We start from the raw sequence: 10,195 nt of genomic DNA, 5'->3' as shown, positions 1-10,195 counted from the left end.
ATGGGCTAAAAAGACCCAATTCATAATTGTTAAAAGCAAGAATTAGTACGTCTAAGAATAGAACTTCAATATTTTGAGCTCGACATTCCAAATCATCATGAATTGCAAGAATTATCTGGTATTCATGAGTTATGTCAAGGCTTGGTGAAGACAAGAAAATCAGTGATATATCCTCTTATTGACAGATTTATTAGACTTGTTCTTACTCTTCCTATATCAACTGCAACTACAAAGCGGGCATTTTCAATTATGAAAATAATCAAGACAAAGCTCCGAAACAAGACGGAAGATAATTTCTTGAATGATTGTCTAACTGTGTATATAGAAAAGGAAGTTGCTGAAAAATTTAGCAGTGATTCAATCATAGATGAATTTAGTTCTATGAAAGAGCGTAGAGCTCAATTTACTTCTAAGAAAAGATGTTGAAATTTCAAATTATGTTAACATAACTTTTATCTTTTTTCAATTGAAAATTGTTACATTTATATTACATGGTTATATATATATATATATATATATATATTGCATATGTGACATATTGGAGAGCATCTTCTCATAATGTGCAAATTGGATGGTTTGTGATGTTATAAGATATTTAATCAAAAGTTATCTTTTTTGTTAATTTTTGTTATGACTATACCGCATATTTATGAATAGACATACCTTTATAATTAAATTTTAATATTTGATATTTTTAGATGTCATATATTTAAATAGAAGAAAATTATTTTGAACATAATATATTAAGATAATTTTATTAGGAAAAAATTTTGGCCCCCCCCCCAAAAAAATCCTGGCTCCGTCACTGGTTGCTGCTTTGTCCCTTTCTCTTGTTGGTTTTGTTGTTGGGCATGTCCAAGATTAGACTGAGGAGAAGAAAGATTATTTTTGTATATGCATGTTAACTGATTGAAAAAATGCCAAAATGAAAAAAAGAATTTTAGGGGGTTGTTTTGCTTTATTTTAGCCCTTTTATGTTGTCTTCTTGTCAAATTAAAATCATAGTTGTATTGTAGAGGTTGTAAGGAGTGTTGTAGTATAAATTTTGTGATTTTTAGTGGTGATTATGGTGTTTTAAAAAAAAAATAAAAACTGGGCTGTTTTTTAGTATTTCGACCACTTTCGGGTCATTTTTTGTAAAAACTAATTTTAAAAATGGAATCCACGCGAAAAATGGAGTGGAGAGGTGTATTTTGAGAAATTTTGGCGACCGGAAAAGTCGCCGGTGGCTGGCAGCGGTCCGGCGGCAGCTGCCATGGCCACCAGCTGAAGCTTCTTCAGTTGGCCGAAGAAGAAGAAAAAGAAACGGATGGGAAGTGGAGGAAGAAGAAAGAAAAGAAAAGAAAGAGAAGAAAAGGAAAGTGGGTTGGGCTGATTTTTATTTTTTTTGGTGGGCTTGTTTCTTATTTGTGGTTGGGCTAGAAGGTCAGACCCATACTTTATTTTGGTTGAGTTTGAGTGATAAAAGACGGGCTGGCCTGTGTGTTTTGGCTTGGACATTCGGCTGAGCTTAGGTAGTGTTCGGTCCAAAGAAATAAAATGATGGCCCGATGGCCTTTTCTTACCCAAGGCAGAAACCGAGCTTTCACTTCAGCCCCTGATCTTTGGAGTAGTTTTGCTGAGGCCCAGAATTTTTTAAATTTCTTTCACTTAGGTCCTTAAATTAATTTCACTTTGGTCCTTGAATTTTATCTTTCATTTAATTTTGACCCCTAAACTTTGGAAAAATATAATTTCTATCCTCAAAAGTTTTTCAATTTTGCAATTCAGTCCCTGGTGAATTTTGACTCTCTTTATTATCATTGTTACTTTTCTTTAATAGCTAATTATGTTACTTTTGAGTACATTTAACTCGTAATTTTAGATGTTCTTAAATTTCTTTACATTTGACATGTTAAGGTTAATTTAGTATTTTTTATCATTATTATTATTTTCAATTAAATTGGTGCCATGATTCTTTTGTTCATTTTGAGTATAAATAGGGCAATTTGACTCCATTTAGTCACCACTTCAAAAGGGAGGTACTCCTATTATTATTATTTCAATGTCAATTATGTGCTCTTATGTGTTCCTATGTGTTTATATATTTTTATATGTTTTGTTTATTTGATTTGAATGTTCATTTAAATTTTCTTATGTTTGTTTTAGTTAATTTTATAATTATTTGAGAGGAATTTAAATACATCAAAAATGTAATAGATAGGATAATTAGATTTGTTTTATTATATTTTTCCCTTTTAGAATTGTAGTTAGGCTCCCCGATGTAATAGGTAGGTTGTGTGTTATGTGACTTATATGTTATGTACCTTACCCGCTTTTCTTAGGATTTTTGCATCTAGATATTATGTTTATGTGTTATGTGCTACGTGCTCTTACATGTTTATTTGTTATAATTTATGTTTTATTTGTCTTACTATGTATTCAAATGCATGGCGTCACCACACTAGTCCAACGCTAGTTGTGGCTTCTCCCTCCGTTTACTTGCTAGTCCAACGCTAGTAAGGATTTTTAGAAATGGGCTAGTCCAATGCTAGACTCTTAGAACGTTCGTGCGTTAGATTCATTTTTGTGTGATATTCACTACATTTTCATGCATGTTTCTTATTTCTAGGTTTTTTTTCTCATTTGCATGATATTCCATATTATATTATCCCTTATCCGCTATATGTGTTAATCATATCATTTAGAATTGCATTTCATTTAAGAAATTGTAGAGTAAGTTAGTTCATTTGCTTATTCATATTAGAAGAATTATTCTTTGAACATGGATATGGGTGATTATAACTCTTTAGTTTAAATATCCTATCGATCCTTGTATAAGAAAATTATGTCACGAGTTTTTGTCTCCCGTACCCTTTATGTTGCATTCCTTTTTTTTTCGATCACTTATATCTATGTATATAATTTAATTTAATTTCTTTTCTTTTAATTTCATCATTTGCATACTCGTGACACCTTCAAGAAATTATTTTGGCCTTCGCAATTAATGCGATTGGTTCAATTAAACCCTTGAATGAACATTTTGTCCCTTTCGATATTTTTATAAATTTAGATTTGCATCCATGTAGGAAACATCCAAACGTGATAAAATTAAGAGTTAGATTAGGAAAATTTTGACTAAACCTCGCAACTAATTTCGACTAGGTTGAAAGGGTGTCTTAGGTTTGAGTTAATCGAACCTTTGCCTTCCCTTTCTTCAACCGTGACTCCCGAACCCATTTTCTCTGTTTTTTCAAAGACCTGGAGTTATCAAAAAGGGTTTTGTTTTATTTTATTTTTGTCAAAAAAATATTTTTTGGGGTGACTTGGTACACCAAAACTCAATACCAAGTGGCGACTCCTATTTTTCTTAAAAACCCTTTTAGACTAAATTTTGGACCCAAATTGTTGCATTTTTTTAAAGTCCCATTCTAGGTCCTTTTTCACTTGTTTTAAAATAAAATCACATCCCTTGTAAACACCATCTTTTGTAAATACTTATTTTCCATCGCGAAAAATGGGGCGCGACAAACTAATGTAAAAATTAAATTTTTTTAAGGACAAAACTGAAAGTTTAAAAATAACATAAAATATTTACATTAAACTTAATAAACCATAAACTTTTTATTAAGAAACTTAATAAACCATAATGCCTACACCAGAAACTCTTTAGAAGATGGCCTCTTTTTTCTAAAAATAATTTTTATGGTCCGTTGTGCCCACAACGGCCCTTTTTAAAAATATATATGTCATGCACGACAGGGCCCTTTTTAAAAATATCTATGTCATGCACGACAGCCTATTGAATTCAATAGGAATTCAATGACCTGTTCCTCAATAATGCTGCTGAAGATGATAAGCCCGCGGCTATTGTTTCGAAAGTGTCTAGGTTGCTTATGGATGAACGAGTTCCACAGGATCGTTCGAGGCAGCAGCCTCCCATACATTGCTGCCCGTACACTACACCTTGCGACAAGCCCAAGAGTAAGGGCAAGAAACTGGTGAGATGTTGAAATTTCATATCTTACAGAATGTTTTAAACCTCATCCATTAAATATACTCTTTAATTACTTGACATTTAATTTATTATTCTACTTTTTTATTTAACCTTATTAATCTAAAGTAGAATAATAGTAAATATTTCAAAATACAAAAGTATAAGTTATTTCACGAATTATTAAACTTGGATAAATTGGTCTATTAATTTTAGGAAAAGAGGTATAAATAACTATATATATGCTTTAATTGGTTTAGTCGTTTAACACAATTATATTATATCAATAACTATGAGTGGTAAGAGAACACATAATCTGTGTGTAATTTAGAAACAACCCTTAATTTTTATGAATATATATTAATTTTTTACACAATTAAAGTTTATATAAATTCTTCATAAAAGATTTGAAATTTATTAGTAATTTTTTTATTATAGTTATGGTCAATTTAGTAGTTACAATGCTTAAGGGAGTAATAGGAGAATACATTAACTAATGGTAAAAATTAAATTGTTGCAAGGACAAAATTGAAAGTTTAAAAAATGACATAAAATATTTGCATTAAACTTAATAAACCCTATACCTTTTATTAAGAAACTTAATAATCCATAATGCCTAAACCATAAACTCCTTAGAAGATGGCCTCTTTTTTCTAAAAAATTTTTTTGTTGGCCATCGTGCCTGCAACAGGCATTTTCAAAAAAATATATCATGCACAACAGTCCATTGCTTATTAAAAAGCAATTTTCTCAGCCCATATAGAAAAAGAAATTGTCATGGGGCCGTTGTGGCATCAGTTGCTTATTAAAAAAAATTTTTTGCTCGGCCTGTCATCTTGGAAGAACCAAAAAATGACTTAGAGCCATATTTGAACAAAATTTTTTTAAAATGAGCAATATTTTGAGGAATTGCCCTACAAAAAATAATTTGTGTAATTTGTAACACAAAAATCAAAACATTGTGACTAATGTATTTCTTTTTTTTATTAATGTTGCTAGTCTATAGGAGTTAAGCAAAGCATACCAAGTGTGCCTACAAATTTTTGGAAACATTAATGTTGAGATACCATCTTATTTAAAGAAATCTAAAGCATTGACCCAAATAAAGATAAGAAACTTCCTCTGCTACGTTGATAAAGTCCAAGATGGGTAACATAATAACATTGGATACTAGTTTCAAAAGCTTAATAGCTCCAATTCCCGCTACCCAAAAGTTATCCAGTTGACCAAAATGGTCAAGCCATTGGGCCTTTGGTCCAGTGGTCATCTCAAGCCTTCTTAGGCTTGGTGGTGCGGGAGGTCAAGGGTTCGAACCTTGCCTCCCACAAAATTTGTCACAATATGTGACGGTCTTCATTGACCAGTTTCGATGGAGTTTCTACTCACATCAAGTCCCCTCCCCTTCCCCTCTAGAATAGGCTAGTTTAGGTTATAGGAATTCTATCGTGTCGACAAAAAAAAAAGACCAAAATGGTCAAGTACAGCAATGAAAACTGTAATTAAATATCAAGTAATTAAAGAGTATATTTAATAGATGAGGTATAAAACATTGTAAAAGATATGAAAATTTCGACACCTCACAAGTTTCTTACCCTTGGCCTTGGGCTTATCGCAAAGTGTAGTGGGTGGGTAGCAATATCTAGGGTGCTATTACTTCTAATGATCATGTAGAACTAGTTCATCCATAAGCAATCTAGGCACTTTTGGAACAGTAGCCGCGGGCTTATCATCTCCAGCAACATCATCGAGGAATAGGTCATCCGCACTGGTCGATTCTGCAGTCCCATCACTATCATCATTGTTTCCAAAATGATGGGTGCCAAAATCTCGTGGATGACCTGTCCTGAAGTGGACCCGAACTGGTTCCTAGTAGGCTTTACCATTGGCTGATTGAGCCTAAAATAATTCGAGAGGTCTAAAGCAGGAGATCCACCTCCGTCTTGCCAGATTTCATTTGAATGATCTCTAATTTATCTCTTTTCGAATTCAATTAGGACTGTCTGCCATGCATGCCAGTAAACTTGTTGACAGAATTCTGAAAATGTATATTATAAAAATTATTGCAAGTCCAATGAAGAAGCACGAAACTTCCCCGGACCGAGCTGAGCTAATGAGCTCGGCGAGCTGATGGATAGAGCGCGTCCTAAGCCTGGAAGAAAAACGAGAAAGTAAACTAACAGGGGCCCTGAGGTAGTCCCCGAGGGCGCTCCGACGGTCAAGTTAGTTTTCCGGTGAGTGAGAGGTGTACCAACAGTAAAGCAGTCGGGATTCAGTTGCCAATAGTGAGCGTACCTTGCGCAGTCATTGTGCGTTACTACTTATACCTTCTTAGAAGTCCGACCTCCGTACGTTTCGGGACTTGCCCTGGATAGCTCCCAAAACCGCGCTCAGGGGGATTCTCCCCGCCCTCTGCGGGGTAGCTATCGGCAGCCCCACGGAGCCCTAGCCCCCGCGCGACCTGGGCTGATTCCCCATGGGCCCGGGGTCCAAGCCCAGCTCGGATCGCCCTGGGCCGCCACGTGTACAGGCCCAGGACAGGGCCTCTGCACTAGCCCCCTAGATTAGGTCAGGCTCCTAGGCAGACCTGATCTATCCCCTTGCCACGTGGAAGCCCATCATCGCACTACTCTGCCGCGGTCACCTCCGGTGCAGTGCTGACATTAGGAAGTGGCGTCCGCGTCTTTTCAGTTGTCGCCTCCCCTCGATCTCCGTACCGCTCTTGAATGCGTTCACATGGGACGGTTCAAATTCAAGCAACCGTTTCCCCCCATTCTGCCCCCTATAAATAGGAACTCCCAAACTTTCTCAGACTCTATTTGCCATTTTTCCTCCCTTCGTGCATTTTCAATTTTCCGGCAACAAGACTTCCGGCTTCCAGTGCCCAGATTCCGGCGACTTCTCCATCCCTTTCTTCACTCCGATCATCAGTAAGTTCCTTCCCCTCCTCTCTCGTACTTCATTTTCTCCTTTTGCTACCTTCTGCATTTTATGTCGGGTCATTCCGGCGTCACTTCCACCGCATCCCAGATTCCGGTCCGTCGTAGAGCCCCCAGAATCTTCTTTTCCTCCTCATCCTCGTCCCCGTCTTCATCTTCATCTTCATCATCTTCCCCTCCTCCTCCTTCTTCATTCTCTGCTTCCAATCCCAATTTTCTCATTCCTGACTTGCTTGAGCCTATTGACATCATGAGCTCTCCGTCTGCCCATTCTCCTTCCGCCCGACTCCTGGAGGAGGTGGCCGAGCTCGATGCCTTCATCGAGCAGCAAGCCACTTCTGTCCCCTCCCCCAAATCCCCACATAACTCCCCTGGCGGAACCCAGGAGGGAGCGGGGGAGGACAGGGACTCCTCCGAGGGGACCCCTGCTGCCGAGCAGGGGGATGATCTTGAGTTCAATTACGGTCACCCCGACCGGGAGGAAACCACCATCTCGCCCGGGGCAGTGGCTGAGCTGGCCGCGTCGTTCTCTATTCCTCCGGCCTTCGAGCCGCGAGCTGCCGGGCCCACCGACCAGGCCTGCCGACTTCCCCCAGGCTTTGTAGCCGTTTACAAAGAGCAACTGGTCACGGGGCTCCGACTCCCCATTCCTCCGGCCCTGGCCGAGATTCTGAGCTACTGGGGGCTCAGGATCACCCAAGTCCACCCTAACTCGATCAGGATCATCATCGGATTCCTGATCTACTGTCAGATCTGCTCCATCCCCTATTCTCTCTCTCTCTTCCGTGCTACCTAAGCCCTCAAGGCTTCTCTCCCTGGGTGGTACTATTTCTGCCGCCGCTCCGCCAGCAATCGCGGCGGGAAGGGCGCCCAGGATCTTCTCTATGGGGTCCCATTTTCCTTAAAAAATTGGAAGGGGGACTTCTTTTTCGTTAAAACCACCCACTTTCCCCTCAACGCGTGGAAGGTTGGGGGGGTCGGGGACGATCCCTATCCAGAGGACCTGGACCCTGAGGCCTTCGGCCAGCTGCTGGGCTCTGCGGTGAAGCTGTACGCAGCCAAGTCCTCCACCGAACAGATTTCCGCGGCCGGGCTGTTGGGGACGATGTCCGGGTCCCCTGGAGAAGTGGCGTTCTCCCCCGCCGACCGAGATACCTGTAATACTGCACATGTTCCTTTGTTATCTATTGCTTCATCTTCCCTTCTGTTACTGCCCTTTTTTACTGACCTGTAGTACTAATCCGGTGGTGTTCTCTGCAGTGAAGAGGCTCTCCAGGCTACTGGGCGAGCCGACCGAGGAGGTCACCTCCACTACCCAGCCTGAGGCGGCGAAGAAGGCACCTGAAACCTCTGCGACTCCTGGGGGCAGCTCGGTCCCCCAGAAGAAGGCCTCTCAACCTCAGTCCCCCTCCAAGCAGGTCCCCTGCAAAAAGAAGGCAACGGGGCAGAAGAGGGGGCGAGAGGACGAGCCTTCCCAACCCGGGAGGAAACCTGCGTAGGGCCAGGCACAGCGCCCTCTCCAGCTGACGTCTTAGGACCCTGTCCACCTGGGGGTAGGCTCCGCGGAGGAGCACGCCCAGGAGAGCGCCCCCCCGAGCTTGTGGCACTTCCGCCACGTGGCCCCCACGAAACCGGGCAGGCCCCCACAATGCACAATCCCCGGCACTTCTGCCCGTCCTGGGAGCTCTCCATCAATGATCGAGCCCAATTCCCCGAGGTGGCTCGCGAGCTGGTCACGGGCTCAGTCCTTCCAAGCGACAAGAAGTGGATGGAGCTGGCCAGCCCGTCCGAGCTCCAGGACATGTACTACACCGCCCAGGCCCAAGTAAGCCCTCTCCCTCTTAGGCCCCCTGGGTCTCTATTCTTTCTCTGAATGGGGTTAGTAATATGCTAACCCTTACTCTCATTTCTTCAGGCCAACGCCGCCGGTGCTGCCCTGGTGACCCGCTTCTCCGAGCTGTCTCCCGACTTGGAGAAGATGCAAAAGAAGAATCGGGAGGTCGAGCAGAAGCTCGCCAAGGCCCTTAAGGAGGTAGACTCCCTTAAGGCCAAGCTGAGAAGGAGCTGAAGGGGTCCCAGGTCCAGCTCGCCTCCACCCGGTCCGAGTTGGACCAAGAGTAGAAGGGCGTGGAGAAGCTGAAGGAGGAGCACGCCATTGAGCTCTCCGGCACCGTCAGCCGGGAGTGCAAGAAGGCTGTCCGGGACTTCATCTCTTCCGATCAGTTTGCCGAGGACGTGGCCCTCCTCAACCAGCCCATTCTCCAGGTCGGCGCCACGCGGGCCCTGGACAAGGTGAAGAGCCTCGGCCCACCCGGCTTCAACTTGGCGGATTTCAAGAACTACAATCCTGCGGCCGAGGAGAAGCTGGACTGGCTCTTCGATGGGTACCGCAAGGGGCATGCCCTGAAGGACTTGATGGGAAGGAGCGTCGTGGGGGCCGAGCTGGCGGAGCTTCCCCTGGAGGAGGAGGAGACTCCTGGCAGGGCTTCCGGGAAGGAGCCTGTGACCTAGGGCAGTGGTCACTCCAGAAACCCTTTCCATCCTCTTATAAGGATGTGACCATGCCCCGCAGCTCAGGATCTCCACAGATCCATTTTAACAGCCTTCTCCACACGCCCCCCCAGCATGCTTAAGGTGTACCTTCAGCTCCCACCTCTCAACATGCTTAAGGTGTACCTTCAGCTCCCACCTCTCAACATGCTTAAAGTGTGCCTTCAACTCCCTCCTCGAGCAGATTGCCAGCGAGAAGAAGGCGTAGCTAGGTTCCCCATTCCTTGTATAGCTCGGTAGGCCATGTAATAGATAGGGTCTGAATGTATATATGAGATGAAGTTTTTAAATGAAACTGTCTGCTTTGTCTTTCCATTCCCTGCTAACGGCAAACTCCAGTGACCGAAAAGGAACACCGACCTCCCGGGTCGAGCTCCAAATAGATCCTCCAAGGCGGCGCGCCGACCTCTTGGGTCTAGCATCTATCGCCCTTTAAGCTAACAGCTAAGTTGTAAGGGACACCAAACCATCAAGCCATCAGGCTGATCTGGCAGTCGAATTCCAGATAGCCGGAGTGATGCGCCGACCTCCAGGGCCGTACGCAAAACATCTAGGCTTCAAGCTCCGCCAACCTCTAGGGTCGAGCATCGAGCCCTAAGGTTTTTGAGTTGCGCCGACCTCCTGGGTCGAGCGACAAAGTTCCAGAGGCGGTCCTGCCGACCTCTTGGGCCGAACATCACTCCCCAGACCTTGAAGGCTTTCCGTCAACTCGTTACTTCGACTTGTCCCCTGGTCG

The sequence above is a fragment of the Coffea arabica genome, chromosome 8e (genome assembly GCF_036785885.1).
Source record: "Coffea arabica cultivar ET-39 chromosome 8e, Coffea Arabica ET-39 HiFi, whole genome shotgun sequence".
NCBI classification, from domain to species: domain Eukaryota; kingdom Viridiplantae; phylum Streptophyta; class Magnoliopsida; order Gentianales; family Rubiaceae; genus Coffea; species Coffea arabica.
The sequence above is the reverse complement of the archived record's forward strand: the minus strand, read 5'-3'. Positions refer to the sequence as shown.